The sequence below is a fragment of the Leptodactylus fuscus genome, chromosome 2 (assembly GCF_031893055.1).
Source record: "Leptodactylus fuscus isolate aLepFus1 chromosome 2, aLepFus1.hap2, whole genome shotgun sequence".
NCBI classification, from domain to species: domain Eukaryota; kingdom Metazoa; phylum Chordata; class Amphibia; order Anura; family Leptodactylidae; genus Leptodactylus; species Leptodactylus fuscus.
In genome coordinates this window covers 197,969,911-197,985,107 of record NC_134266.1, presented here as the reverse complement: position 1 = coordinate 197,985,107, position 15,197 = coordinate 197,969,911, and positions in this window count along the sequence as shown.

Genomic DNA, 15,197 nt, shown 5'->3' with positions numbered 1-15,197 from the left:
TCATGTTTTAGTATATAAACCTTTAATCTGTGTTATATCTAAACACAAATGACTATATAAACAAATATGAACACAACATTGAACACTGCCACCTAGTGACTGCAATCTATACATAGTCCAGCTTAGTGTCCTTGTTAGAAGTAAGCAAATAGCCTTGTGCCATGTTGCTGTCATAAATAATATCCCAGATCTGATACTGATGCCTTATCCTAAGAAGCAGCCATCAATATTGTTATTCGGGAGAATCCCATTAATAACCAAAATCTGCAATTGCATTAAATGAAACCATAATGTAGGGTCAATTGTAGGGGATCTGAATAGAGATGAGCGAGTAGTATTCGTTCGAATATCGAATCCTATTATAGTCTATGGGAAAAAACGGGAATGTTGTTCCGGTTTCCATGGAAACCAAAGTTCGACACCATGGATCCTCCAAGTTCTGGAAGTAGCAGGACGAGGAGCACGAGGAGGTTTTTGCATTGAATTCAATGGATTTTTCCCGCGTGGTATTCGACCAATACGAGTATTCGATCGAATAGTCGTATTCGATCAAATACTACTCGCTCATCTCTAGATCTGAACAAACACTAAATACACCATATACAGTATTAGGGCCCCTTCACATGGCTGATACGCTGGCTGCTTTAGAACGTGTAAACGTTCCGTAGCAGCAGCGTCTAAAGCAGTTCCCATTGTTTTCTATGGGAGTCGGCATACGTGCGCTCCCCATAGAAATTAATGGAAAAAGCAGCCCATTCATTTCCATGGCGAGCGCGCGTCTGCCGGCTCCCATAGAAAACAATGCGATCTGCTTTAGATGCCGCTGCTACGGAACGTTTACACGTTCTAAAGCAGCCAGCGTATCAGCCATGTGAAGGGGCCCTTAGTATCATTGGGAGGAAAATAGCAGATATTGATCAATGGAAGCAGCGTCTATTTAATGATGGAAAGTGCGGGACATGGCAGAGGTAGGAACAGGTTCTCTGTATATGTATCTTGTTTGTATGGCCAGCTATTTTCTCATTTCTATTTGTGGGCAAACATTAATGGATATATTGCTATTTACAAGTTATGGATTGGATAGGATCATCTGTCCACTATTTCTGCTTTACTAAGTGTTTAGTTATGTGCTTGTATGATTTCTGCTAATATCATAAATTCTCATTTTTTTATTATTTTACCATATTTTTCTCCTTTGATTTGGATCATAAAGAACTCACTAACAAGCCGCATTAAATTGTCAGTGGACGTAGAAATATCTAGTTAGACTTGGCAGAGATTTCCAGAAAGATGAGGTGTGCTTATGTGAACTTTCAGTACCTTTATGTTTAATACCATAAATCTGTTATCACTAAAAGATCTTAAAGATTTGGCCCTTAGTATTAATCAGATCGGCTGCAAAAATGTATAGTGTTTTTGCATTAGCCTTTTTATCTGATATACAAAGTACATATGTACAGCACATGTACTGTATTCTTACTGTTCTTTTGACCCTGTGTGTATTAGTAGCTATGGTATGGCATAGATTTTTGTTGATTCCTGGTTTGTATAGCATTGTTAACTAATATGATACAATTTACATTAACTGTCAACAATCTTCCCATATAGCTCATTATAATAGGCACTGCCCATACATAGAGAGTTTTACAGTATTTGTATTGGCTACCAGTAGGCACAAGAAATGAAGACCTAAGATTTCTTGAAAGTTTGCTTTCTCTCATCTAGTTTTAATTGGTCCTGTCAGTTCTGATGATTTTTCTCTATTAAGTGAAAGAAATATGGCTGAATGAAGCTTTAGCATTGAGTTTTCTCTTTGCTACTCTCCTATGAATGCTATAAACACTGTGCTATACTGACATTAGAAACTTCTCCTCTTGGGTAATCTGGGATATTGGTTGCCTTCTTGGATGACATGTGTCAGTACTATTTAGTAGATTTTGTTTTCACATTGGTTCCATAACATCTATGACCCATAGAACCTGTAAAATAATGTTTCCCATGTGTCGCCAACAACATGTTACAGTAAATAGGATTGGTATAGCTTAAATGATGAGCTAAAATTTGCGCATGACAATACATTGTGGCTTGTCTCTGCCTGGAACGACTTCAGTCATAATTTGTATTTGCAGTATTTTTGAAATTTTAATGGGATTTCCAGTTCCCAATGGATTTTTCATACTGTAGCTATGCTACTATTCTTTGAATAGGGGCAGACTGCATACGCTCTCCGGCCACTGCGGCATCTTCCCACACTTGGAGGGGCAGTTGATTTGTTTGGTATCCCCACAGTTCACATACTGATGATAAATCCATTTGGGGCCTAAAATCCCTTTAAGGCTAAGGTCCAACCATACAGAAAAACTGCTTTTTTTGTTTCAAATTTTTTGTGATTGTTGGAGCCAAAGCCAAGATTGTCTTCAACAGGAATGGGAAATATATATGAAGTGCTTATACGTCTCCCTTCTGCTAAATCCACTCTTTGCTATAGCTAAAAAAAATCACAGCAAAATCTGCAATACAAAATGCAGCTTTTGTACAATGCGGGATCTTAGCTTAAGTCTTTTGTCTCCCATGTAGATCAGTTTATACAATAAAACATCATCTGCTCAAACATTGTTTAGAAAGTTTATATCCTATCTTAGATATATTTTATTGGAGAAAGTGGTGACAGATGTTCTTAGTATCTGTAAAACCTAATGTTATCAAAGCTGTTTAGATTTTGATTGGAAGATCCTACATACTTAATGTACATCTGCTCTTGGATAAACACATGATCTTCCATCTTGCACTAGGTATGGGCAGCCTCAGTTATCCTGTGCATCTGGATTGTTTGCAGGCAATATAAAAACCTTTAGTCACATATTGTTATTCTTATAATACCTTTCATCTTGGTAAGACTACAGCAATGAAAATGGCCACTATAAATCTAGTACCAGATATAGAGAAATTTTGCATCATTCCATGCAAATACATGATATTTATAAAACAATTAATTATTTTTTTTTTTTACATCTTGCAATAATTATATGTTATCTTTACTCACCTCTCCTGGGCCTCCAAAAATTATACTATGGGGTCTGAATAGACCCCAGAGTACAATAGTAGCACTGAAATGAACCGAACGACCAAACATCACCTATATTCAGCAAAGCAAATTTTGTGGTGTTCACCTGAGGTGGCTAGAGACTTCTACTCAGTATGAGAATTACTCTGTGTCTGGCCACTGTGGAACAGAAATATACAATACAGTGCCCTAAATACACAATATAAATTTGAGGCACTGGGGAGCATATTATACTATGGTTGGGCTTTTGAAAGCATTTTATACTGAGTGAGGTCACTATGTGGGGCTCTAAAGGAGCATTTTATATTGTGTGGGGCCACTGTGGAACATTACACTGTGGGGGCTCTGGGAAGCATATTATACTATGTGAGACCATTGTGGAGCATTACATTGTGAGGGGGCCCAGGGGAACATTTTATACTAAGTTGATCAAATGTGAAGCATTATACTGTGGGGGGCCCACTGCAGAGCTTTACATTGTGGGGCTAGTGTGATGGGTCTAGAGTGCATTTTATATATATTGTGTAGGTGCAACTGGACAGGAGATTATAAGGAAATTATAAGATACGGGATGGAGGTGGCCGACAAATTTTGCCAGTATGGCAGCCCTGAGTGCTATGCCTACGTCACAGCTCCCTCACTAAAATATTGTGCCCGTGTGGAGAGCTCTATGGTCATGTCAATCACCATAAATTACTGTGCAGGAACCGGCCATTGAGATATTGCAGATATGTACAGTACTACGGAGTATGACAACACAGGGGAAATACTGTAGTTGCTGGGTAATAGCACTGTAAGCTGATGGCTGGTAAGGTAATGAAGGGGGTGTACATCTCACCCAGACTACTCAGGTGGGTGAGATGAGAAAACTCCAGGAATGTTTGTTCTCAGTAGACAACTTTCGTCTGCTGAGCATTTTGGTAAATGCTCAGTACTGGGCTGCATTTTTAGGAATGACAGGTAGGATTGGTAGTGGGACCTGTCATTCCACCCCCCTTCAGTCCACACTTTGGGGATGTTCCAGCAGTGACTCAGCTGCAGAGAGTCTCCTTGTCAAGGAGGCTTAAGAATCCAGCTCCAGCAGCAACACTTTGGCAGAGTTTAGCTGGAGAGCTGACAGAGAGGTTATATTTTTGGAGCTGTGTCCTTAATGATTCTACTGGCTGTTTGGATTTCTGTTATTCTAGGTGAGGTAACCTATTCTATGTTTAGTTACAGCCTAGACAGGCATGTATTTATTTTTGTATTGTTTCCTTTTGTTGCTGCACTGTATTTTTGAGTGAAATAAACTCTACCTTTGTTTTGGACTAAAGAAACTGGACTTGTGTGTCTATGCCACCCCACCTAGCAACCCCAGACCCTGATAATTGGTGGAGGATGCGGGCATACAGCGGTTGCTAGGGGCAACGACATGTCCACTCCTTGCTGGAGAATTTTCTATTTTTTTTTTGTCCTGGGTAAAGGCTGCTGCCGCTATACAAACCCAGACTATGGAGGAGATACTGAAGCAACCCCAGACCCTGACAGCACATATACACAATTTCAGAGAAGTAGACATGATATAGGCTATTGCCAGGAAGCTGTTGACTGAGCCACCAGAATAAGTTCCTCTGGTGGGCCCTAGGCACTTCAGTCCAATGTTGGTTTTATATAATTTGTATTATGTGTGGCTTATTCAGTTGACTTTGTCATAGATATATGCTGTCCTACATATATATATATATATATATATATATATATATATATATATATATATGAAAATAATATAGTGAACTCGTAGTTAGGACTCCTCTGTGTTCATGAAGAGAATCTTTCAACTCTCCTGAGTTCCTTCTATCTATTCACAGGTGACTGAAAACTAGATCTCATATATAAATAACTTATATAATCATTGTTAAGAGGATGGATACAGTCTCAGAAAGTGTCCTCCTTTTCTAACTGAGTCTGATGTGTGACAGATAAGCTTTAAAAAAATGAAATTGACTGAACTGTACAGCTATTTAAAGAGGATGCTAACAAGTAAATAATGCTAAATGCCACATATTATTTGGTTACTGCTGTGACCTTGAACAATATTTCGTTTTTGGGGTTTTTCACCCAATCCACCCATTCAAAAGATATGACCCCTGAAAGGTTCTTATTGTGCCATTGGGCAGTAACTTTTTGTATTTCTCAGAGAAAATGAAAGGTTGCTCTCCATAGTGACTTTACATATAACTTTCGAGGGGACACATCTTTTGAATGGATGAACCAATTTTAAAAAAAGCAAACAAACAAAAAAACACCCACAACTGTTCACAGGCACAACAACAATTAAATTGAGTACGTCTTTTGTACATGGTGAAGATTCTTTTTACATCATACATTCTAAAAGTGTAGAATCAGCTTATATAGGGATATTTTTGAAGTGACTTTAACTAAAGGTTATCTATAATGTGAAATGCATAAGTGTAGTTGGCTTGCATGAGTTCTTTGAATTTTACATGAATTACCGATAAACAAGTTTGTCTCTACCCTATTTCTTATGTAGATGCAAGAAGCCTGTGCCTATGGGTAGCCATGTATAAAGAGTGACTGCTCTTTGGATTAGGGACAGATTGCAGTGGGAGTTTGTGCATTAACATTGTAACATAGTTTATAAAATACATACAGTACATCCATCCAGTTCATGCTATTATCCTACAATGTTGATCCAGAGGAAGGCAAAAATCCTATTAACTTGAAGCCAATTTTGCTCATTTCATAGGAAAAATTCCTTGTCAACTCCACCCAAACCCAAAAATCTAATAATAACTAGAGATGAGCGAACACTAAAATGTTCGAGGTTCGAAATTCGAATCGAACAGCCGCTCACTGTTCGTGTGTTCGAACGGGTTTCGAACCCCATTATAGTCTACGGGGAACATATACTCGTTAAGGGGGAAACCCAAATCCGTGTCTGGAGGGTCACCAAGTCCACTATGACACCCCAGGAAATGATGCCAACACCTCTGAAATGACACTGGGACAGCAGGGGAAGCATGTCTGGGGGCATCTAACACACCAAAGACCCTCTATTACCCCAACATCACAACCTAACAACTACACACTTTCCACATTCAAAAAAACCTCTATCAAAGTGGGAAAATACCTGGAAACCTTCTTTACTCCCCAAATGGATGGACACAAACCTCAATTTAAGCTCAACAAACAGTAACAACCACCCCTTTAAATCACGTTCCCCATGACAACCACGGATGGAATAGACAATGGGAAATCCAAAAGCCCTCACCCTTAACTGTCATTTTGAGTGTGTGTGTGTGTGTGTGTGTGTATGTGTGATGTGGTCAGACCTTCCAAAATTCACTTTTCTAGCCCTTAACATGAGCCCTTCCAAACAAAGTTACAGGACCTTAAGCTGAGCTACCAGCAGAGATTGAGGCCCTTGGCATGAGTAGAGCCTTGCACCAGCAGTGTTTTTGGCACTTAGGGTGAGTTGAGCCTTGTACCAGCGTGTGTCCCTTAACATCAGGCGGGCCCTAAGTTCTGCGCTTTGCACAAAAGTTCCACATTAACTAGGCTGAATGGTACAAAGATTAGTAGGCCCGAGAACCAGGAACAGGTCTTGCAATGGCTGTCGGATAACGCTTAAAGCACATTGTCCACCAGCCAGTCAGCCTCTACCTCCTCTTACCCAACAGTCTTGTCCTCCTTCCACCCAAAATTCCCAATCTTCCCAGAACAATAACCCCAACTGTCCCTGCTCCCCAGAGCTGTTCTCCCTTCCTTTGACTGTACCGCAACCTGCCCCTCCATTTCGCGATTCCACGGACCTAACAGACAAGTATCTGTGTCCAGATGCTCAAACACTAGAGTCTCCTCCATCTCCGGTCCATTTGGTGGCGGATGACCAGCAACCCACCCTCATCGACGACGATGAGACGCAGTTGCTGTCAGGGCAGCCAGTTGACATGCGCATTGTGCAGGAGGAGGAGGCGAGACAGGAGTTGGAAGAGGAGGTGGTGGACGACGAGGACACCGACCCCACCTGGACAAGGCGGATGTCAAGCTGGGAAAGTAGTGTGGATGTTGAGGCAGGTGCAGCACCAAAAAGGGTAGCTAGAGGCAGAGACATGTCCAGAGGCAGAGGTCTGCTGCTTTGCCGAAGCCAGGCCAGACCTGGAATGTCCGAAGATGTTCCCTTTTGTACCCAGCCCAGAAAAACTCCCCCATCGAGGGCACGTTTCTCGAAGGTGTAGAGTTTTTTCAAGGAATGCGCCGAGGACAGATATAGTGTCATCTACACAATTTGCCTCTCGAAATCGAGTAGGGGCCCTGAGAAGAGCAACCTGTCCACCACTTCAATGCACCGTCATTTGGAATCCAAGCACTGGAATCAGTGGCAGGCAGCAACGGCAGGACAAACGTCGCCCGCTGTTCATGCCACTGCCTCTGCTCACAGTGCTGGCGATGCACTCCAGAGGACGAGCCAGGACATCACTTCATTTGCCTCCGCCACTTTGTTGACTTCTCCTTCATCCTCTCCTGTTTCTGTCTTATCTCCTTCTCCTGCACCATCAAAGGCACCATCAGGCGCTTCTTTACAACAACCCACCATCTCTCAGAATTGGAGCGCCGGCAGAAATACACCGCTAACCACCCACCCACGCAAGCCTAGAACGCCAACATCGCTAAACTGCTGGCCCAGGAGATGTTGGCGTTCCGGCTTGTTGAAACTCCCGCCTTCCCGGACCTGATGGCAACTGTGGCACCTCACTATACCGTCCCTAGCCGTCACAACTTCTCCCGGTGTGGCGTCCCCGCTTTGCACCAGCACGTGTCACTCAACATCAGTTGGGCCCTTAGTTCCGCGCTTTGCTGCAAGGTCCACTTGACCACCGACACTTGGACAAGCGCCTGTGGTCAGGGATGCTGCTTATCTTTAAGGACAGGCAGGGAGAATGTGGTGGAGTCTGGTCCCGGGGTGCAAACTGAGGTACCCTATCTCCTCTCCCAGGCCAAAATTCATGGCAGGAGTAGACTGAAACCCTACGACGCTGCAACCTCCACCCCAGCTACTAGCGGCAAACGCTAAAACACTGGTGTGGGGAGACGTCAGCAGGCAGTGCTGAAGCTCATCAGCTTGGGGGACAGACAGCACAGTGCCTCCGAGGTCAGGGTTGCCATCCTGGCTGAGATGGCATTTTTTTTTCCCTGCTACACCTGGGGCCTGGCATTTTTACGCCTGTGATAATGGCTGGAACCTGGTAGCGGCTCTGGAGCTTGCCAGCCTCCAACACGTTCCATGTTTGGCCCACGTCTAACCTAGTGGTGCAACGTTTTTTGAAAACATACCCAAATGTACCGAAGCTACTGTTGAAAATGCGGCGCTTGTGCACCCACTTTTTCAAGTGTACAGGAGTCGCTGCTAGCCTAAAAACACTCTAGCAAGGCCTACATCTGTCCAAACACAGGCTGTTGTCCGTCATTCACACACGCTGAAACCCTACAATACCATATCTTGAGCAGGGTGTGTGAGCTGCACAGACCTTTGATGGAGTTCCATCTACAAAACCCAAGGGTTCCTCAAAGTCAGCTCCCAAAGTTTCTGCACCATGAGTTTCCAGGGGTGGCAGAGTTATGGCTAGGGGAAGAGGCATGGATAGGGATGATGTCTAGGGGCAAAAGCAGTGTGGATGTGGAGGCAAGCTAAGCAGCAAAAACTGGGGGTACAAGCTAAGGCATGGACTGGGGTGATGTCTAGGGGCAAAAGCAGTGTGGATGTGGAGGCAAGCTAAGCAGCAAAAACTGGGGGTACAAGCTAAGGCATGGACTGGGGTGATGTCTAGGGGCAAAAGCAGTGTGGATGTGGAGGCAAGCTAAGCAGGGAAAAAGGTGGCTAGAGGCAAAGGGATGTCCAGAGGCAGAAGACAGCTGCATGACAGAAGCTAGACCTGAGCCAGCAAGGCCCAAGATGCCCTCTTTTCTAGCTTCCTTAGAAAAATTCCCCCATCGAGGCCACGTTCCTCGCTGGGGGAGAAAATTTCTAAATGTATAGGTCGAGGACAAACTGAGTGTGGTTTACACACTTTGCAATGCGACTCTCCATCTCCCAGGCCTTTCATTCCAGGCTAAAGTACAGCACAACCCACCCACATGCCCAAGGCTTCAACGGCCTCATCTCAAAAATTCTGGCCCAGGAGATGTTGGGGTCCCGGCTTGTGGACACTCTGCCCTTTTTGGGCCTGCTGGCTACTGCGCCACCTCACTGTGCCGTCCACACCAGCACTTTTCCCCAAACATGAGGCGGTCCCTAAGTTCAGCGCTTTGCCCAAAAGTTCCACGTGACCAGCTATGAATGGACAAGTGCATGCGGACAGGGACGCTAACTTTTAATCTTGGCACAGTGGTTGAATGTACTTGAGGCATGGACTGGGTCGCAAAATGTGGTAGACTGACTTGTCTCCCCACACAACATTCCTGGGAGGAGGGCTGAAACACCACCCTCCTCCTCCGCTGTTAGATTGACCCCAGCTACGAGCTGGAAACGCTGCAACACTGGTGTGGGGAGACGTCAGCAGGCCGGGCTGAAGCTCATCAGCTTGGGGGATGGACAGCACACTGCCTCTGAGGTCAGGGATGCCATCCTGGATGAGATGGCAATTTGTTTATCCCCGCTGCCCCTGGGGCCAGGCTTTTTTGTCTTGTTGGAGGGCTCTGGAGCTTGCCAGCCTCCAACACGTTCCATGCCTGGCCCACGTGTTCAATCTAGTGGTGCAACGATTTTTAAAAACATACCCCAAATTAGCAGAGATAAGGGTGAAAGTGGGGCACTTGGACACCCACTTTCCCAAGTCTACAGTACCTGGAGCTAGCCGCAATACACTCCAGCAAGGCCTACATCTGCCTGAAGCACCTACTGTTGTGCGAGGTCACCACACGCTCAAACCCTAGATACCGTATGTTGAGCAGGGTGTGTGAGCAGCAGAGACCTTTGATGGAGTACCAGCTACAAAACCCAAGGGTTCCTCAGAGTCAGCTCCCTCACTTTCTGCACCATGAGTTTCCATGGGTGGCAGAGTTATGGCTAGAGGCACAGGCATGGATAGGGGTAATGTGTAGGGGCAAAAGCAGTGTGGATGTGGAGGCAAACTAAGCATAAAAAACTGGGGGTAAAAGCAGAGGCATGGACTGGGGTGATGTCTAGGGGCAAAAGCAGTGTGGATGTGGAGGCAAGCAAAGCAGGGAAAATGGTGGCTAGAGGCAAAGGGATGTCCATAGGCAGCAAGGGCAAAGATGCAAAACTCTCCCCTGTTTCAAGAATTTTCCTGACTTGTTTCCCCATAAAACATTCCTGGGAGGAGGGCTGAAACACCACCCTCCTCCTCCTCCGCTGTTAGATTGACCCCAGCTACGAGCTGGAAACGCTGCAACACTGGTGTGGGGAGACGTCAGCGGGCCGTGCTGAAGCTCATCAGCTTGGGGGCCAGACAGCACACTGCCTACAAAATGAGTCATGCCATCCTCGATGAGACGGCAATGTGGTTTTTGCCACTGCACCTGGGCCCAGGCATGTTGTCATGTGTGATAATGGCCGTAACCTGGGATCGGCTCTGTAGCTTGGCAGCCTGCAACATATTCCATGCCTGGGCCACGTTTTTAACTCATTGCTGCTAATCTTTTTAAAAAGGTACCCCAATGTTCCTGAGCTACTGGTGAAAGTGTGGCGCTTGTGCGGATAGTTTTTAAAGTCTATAGTTGCCGCTGCTAGCCTCTATGCACTCCTACAACGCCTGTACCTGCTGGAACAACGGCTGTTGTGCGACGTCTCCACACTGCTGGCACTAAACATATCATGTGTTGAGCAGAGTGTGTGAGCAGCACAGACCTTTGATGTAGTTCCAACTCCAAAACCCTCGGGTTCGTCAAAGTCAACTCCCTCAGTTGCTCAACCATGAGTGGCCATGGGTGGCAGACTTATGTGAAATCCCATCCCATCCATTGCACTGGACACGAAACATTAGCATGCGCTCAGCACAACTCCGGATATGGCAGCTGCGTTAAGCAGGGTGCAGGGTACAACACAGACCAGGCCCGAGCACCAGGAACAGGTGTTAGAAATACTGCAGCATCCGCCATTTCCTTCCAATTTTGGGGTTTTGGACCCATCAGGGCAAGCTGTGGTCATGTGCGGTTTGCAGTAAGGGGGCAGTGCGCAATTGGAAGAGGAGTTGGTGGATGACGAGGCCACCGACCCCACATGGACAGGGGTGATGTCTAGGGGCTAAAGCAGTGTAGATGTGGAGGGAAGCTAATTCAACAAAAAAACAGGGTAGAAGCAAAGGCATAAACTGGGGTGATGTTTAGGGGCTAAAGCAGTGTAGATGTGGAGGGAAGCTAAGCAGCAAAAACAGTGGGTAGAAGCAAAGGCATGCAAAACTCTACCCTGTTGGAAGACTTATTCCTAGGTCTGGAACACGTTAATGGCCCCCCCTGGACAAATTACTGCCACTCAGGGGCCTAGTGTCACCAGGAGGGACAAGTATAGGCGCATGCTGTGGGAATACCTGGCCGACACCAGCTCTGTCCTCTCCAATCCCTCTGTGCTCTACTGCCTACACTTATTTTTTCATCTTTTTTTCTGCACTGCACATCTCTTGCCTACTTCCTTTGGGATCTTAGAAGTGGTGGTCCACTTCCAAAGGTGGTAATTTCAGGGCTGGAGTTGTCAATAGACAGTGTAACGGGAGTAGCTGAGGTATCGCTGTCTTTTTTTTTTTTTTTAATTCAGGTTTATTGACATAAAAGTATACAAAAACCATATCAAATGACAGATCAAAAAAGACAGGGCACAGCCCGGCAGCGCTTGAAAATTGACATGAGAGTGTAAATAGCAAAGCACAACACAGATAATGGTACAATAAAGTCAATAAACTCCTTTTTTTTTCATTTTCACAAAAAGGGGGGGGGAGAAAAGGAGAAAGAAGTAAAGGAAAAAAGAAAGAAGAAGCAGAAGAGGGGGGGGAAGGGTAAGAACAGATATAAAGAAGAAAAATTAAGACATAAGCGTAGCAGAGTTCTCGACACAGGTTCCCCTCCAAACACACAGGAGTGAAGGGTAGCACATCCCATGGGATTTGTCTCCATAGGAGATAGCAAATCGACACAGTGAGCGAACCTATCTAATCTCAAGCCAGGGTTGCCAGACCTTGAGATATGAACTTCTATTCCTCCTGTTCCAACTCAACATCTCCTCAAAACGAGCAATCTGATTTGTTTTGGCCACCCACTCTGAAAAGGAAGGGGCTGAGGTTTGCTTCCAATACAACGGTATCAGGGCTTTAGCTGCAGAGAGGAGATGATAAATTAATCTCTGAGTGTGCTTGGGGATATTCGGTAGTGGAAGGAAGAAAATCAGTAATGATGGCGTAAGATCAGGTAAGTCTGGGCAAAGCTCGTTCAATTTAGTTTCCACCCCAGACCAAAAATCTCTCAGCTTCGTGCATGACCACCATAGGTGCAGTAATGTGCCTCTTTCCAAGCCACATCGCCAACAGGTTCCAGAATCTATCAGACCATGCGTCGCCAGCCAGTCAGGGGAACAGTACCATCTCGAAAGCAGCTTGAAGTGCGTTTCCTGAATCCGCACACATGTCGACATACCATAGGACCTAGAGAGAATAACTTCAACCTCTGAGGGGTCAAGTGTGACCTGTAGTTCAGATTCCCAACTAGATAGGTAGAAGGGTTTAATGATCCTAGGCGGTCTGATCACTTTGTACAACAGGGAAGAAGACTTGTACTTTTTCGGATTGGCCAGGAGGTAAATCTGTTCAAAATATGTAGATCCCCTCTTCCAGTCAAAAGAGGCCTCGAAGGCCTTTCTGCAGTTATCATAATGACTTAAATGTAAGAAGGACAGTTTATTGGCAATTTTGCCAAAAGCATCCAGGGAACATAGTTCATCTGGCTCTGGGAAGTCACCACTATCACACAGGGAGATCAAAGGAGTATACAAGAGCACATTCCAAAAGTCTTCAATTTTTCGAGGCTTATTCGGGAGGATATCTGGCACCAAGGCAGCTGGTAAACATAAAGATGGAGTTGGAGCGATCAATGGTTGGTATTTTTCCCAAACCGTGAGTGCCCCGCCAAAAATAATATCAGATTTAGAAATTGTCCTCCCTACCGACACAGGGCTCAGCGAGAACCATAAGTCAGCAAGAAAGTAGTCACCGTAGACCTTCCTAAGCAATCTTCCCATCGGAGAAGAGGGCGAAGCAGTCGCCGTCTCTGTCCAAAACTGTAATTGGATTGCCTCATACGTATATAACAGGTCTGGAGCGTCAATCCCACCCTCCAGTCTCCTTCTGCTGAGAGCGGTATATGCCAATCGAGGCCTCCTACCCCTCCATAGAAAGCGAGAAAAAGAGGACCTCAGATGTTTGAAGAAAGAGAGCGGTAGCTTTATCGGCAGCATTCTGAGTAGGTAGGAAATCTTAGGAGCTATATACGTCTTCAACAAACTTCTCCTACCAAACCAGGAGATACAGGGTATATCATATTTCGCTAAAAGCTTATCTACCTCCTTCAACATAGGGACATAATTGTGGTCATAAAGATCTTTAAGATATCGAGTTATCTTAACTCCTAAATACTTAAGATAGGAGTCTGACCATTTGAATGGGAATCGTTCTGCTAGAGTCTTCCTCTCAGCTGGGGGTAGGGAGAGGTTAAGTAGTTCACATTTATCCGGGTTAATTTTGTAATTAGACAGAAAGCTATACTCTTCAATCACCTCTATTACATGTGGTAAGCTCGTCGAAGGGTCAGAAAGTACAAACAAGACATCGTCCGCGAAAGCCAAGGAGTGGAGGGACCCACCAGGGAGAGGGACCCCCAAGATCCCCGGATGTTCTCTAATCTTTTGCAAGAAGGGTTCTAACGTTAAGATAAAGAGGGACGGTGAAAGAGGGCAGCCCTGTCTCGTGCCATTAGCAATGTCAAAAGAGGCAGAAAGGGTACCATTTACCTTAAGCCGAGCATAGGGAGAAGAGTACAGGGTCATAATAGCAGAAATAAATGGCTTGGGTATCCCAAATCTCTCGAGTGTGGCCATTAGGAATTCCCAACTAACGCGATCAAATGCCTTCTCGGCGTCTAAACCAAGAAGGACTATGGGGGTAGATAATGTCTGAGATAAGCGAGTAACATGCAAGAGACGCATCGAATTCTGCCTGCCCTCTCTGGATTTAACAAATCCTACCTGCTCTTCGTTAATCAGTTCAGGTAGCAAGGGTTTGAGGCGAGAGGCCAACAACTTGGCCCAAATCTTCAAATCCAAGTTCAATAAGGAAATTGGACGATAATTCCCACATAACTGGGGGTCCCTCCCCTCCTTGGCAATCAGCGTGACATGTGCCTCCAAGGCCTGTTTAGGGAGCGAAGCTCCTGAAAGGGCTGCATTAAGCGACTTAGTCAGAGGCGACACCAGAATATCCTGGAAAGTTTTGTAATATATCAAAGAGTACCCATCAGGGCCCGGGCTCTTATGGGAAGGGAAGGAGGAGATAATAGACCTAAGTTCTGCCTCCGAAATCGGATCTAGCAGCTGCTCAGCCTGATCTTTGGTTATAGTGGGTAAAGACAGGGAAGATAGAAACTTAGTGATAGCCACCTTCCTCAACTCCGCAGCCTCAACTGTATCAGTAGGATTTAGATTATACAAGGATGTATAAAATTCTCTAAACGTCTCAGCTATAGAGGAGGTGTTAGACAGAACTAAACCAGCAGAAGTACGAATGGAGGGTATGTACGTCCTTGCCTGAGCCTTTTTAATCAGGGAGGTCATCATATGGCCCCCCTTATTACCATGTGAGTACAATTTCTGTTTGTAGTTCAAAAAATGCTTAGCCGCCTTTGCTGCCAAAATATCTTTTAACTCCGTCCTAAGGTCTGTCAACTTCTGAAGTTGTAACAGAGTTTGGGTGCGCTTGTGTAATTTCTCTAACTCAGAGATCTGTCGGAGCAGGGAATCAATCTTCTGCTGCTGCAGCTTTTTCTGTTTTGCTCCCTGTGCGATCAGGATACCTCTTATATAGTGTTTGTGGGTTTCCCACACTACCGTGGGACTGACATCTCCAGTGAGGTTTAT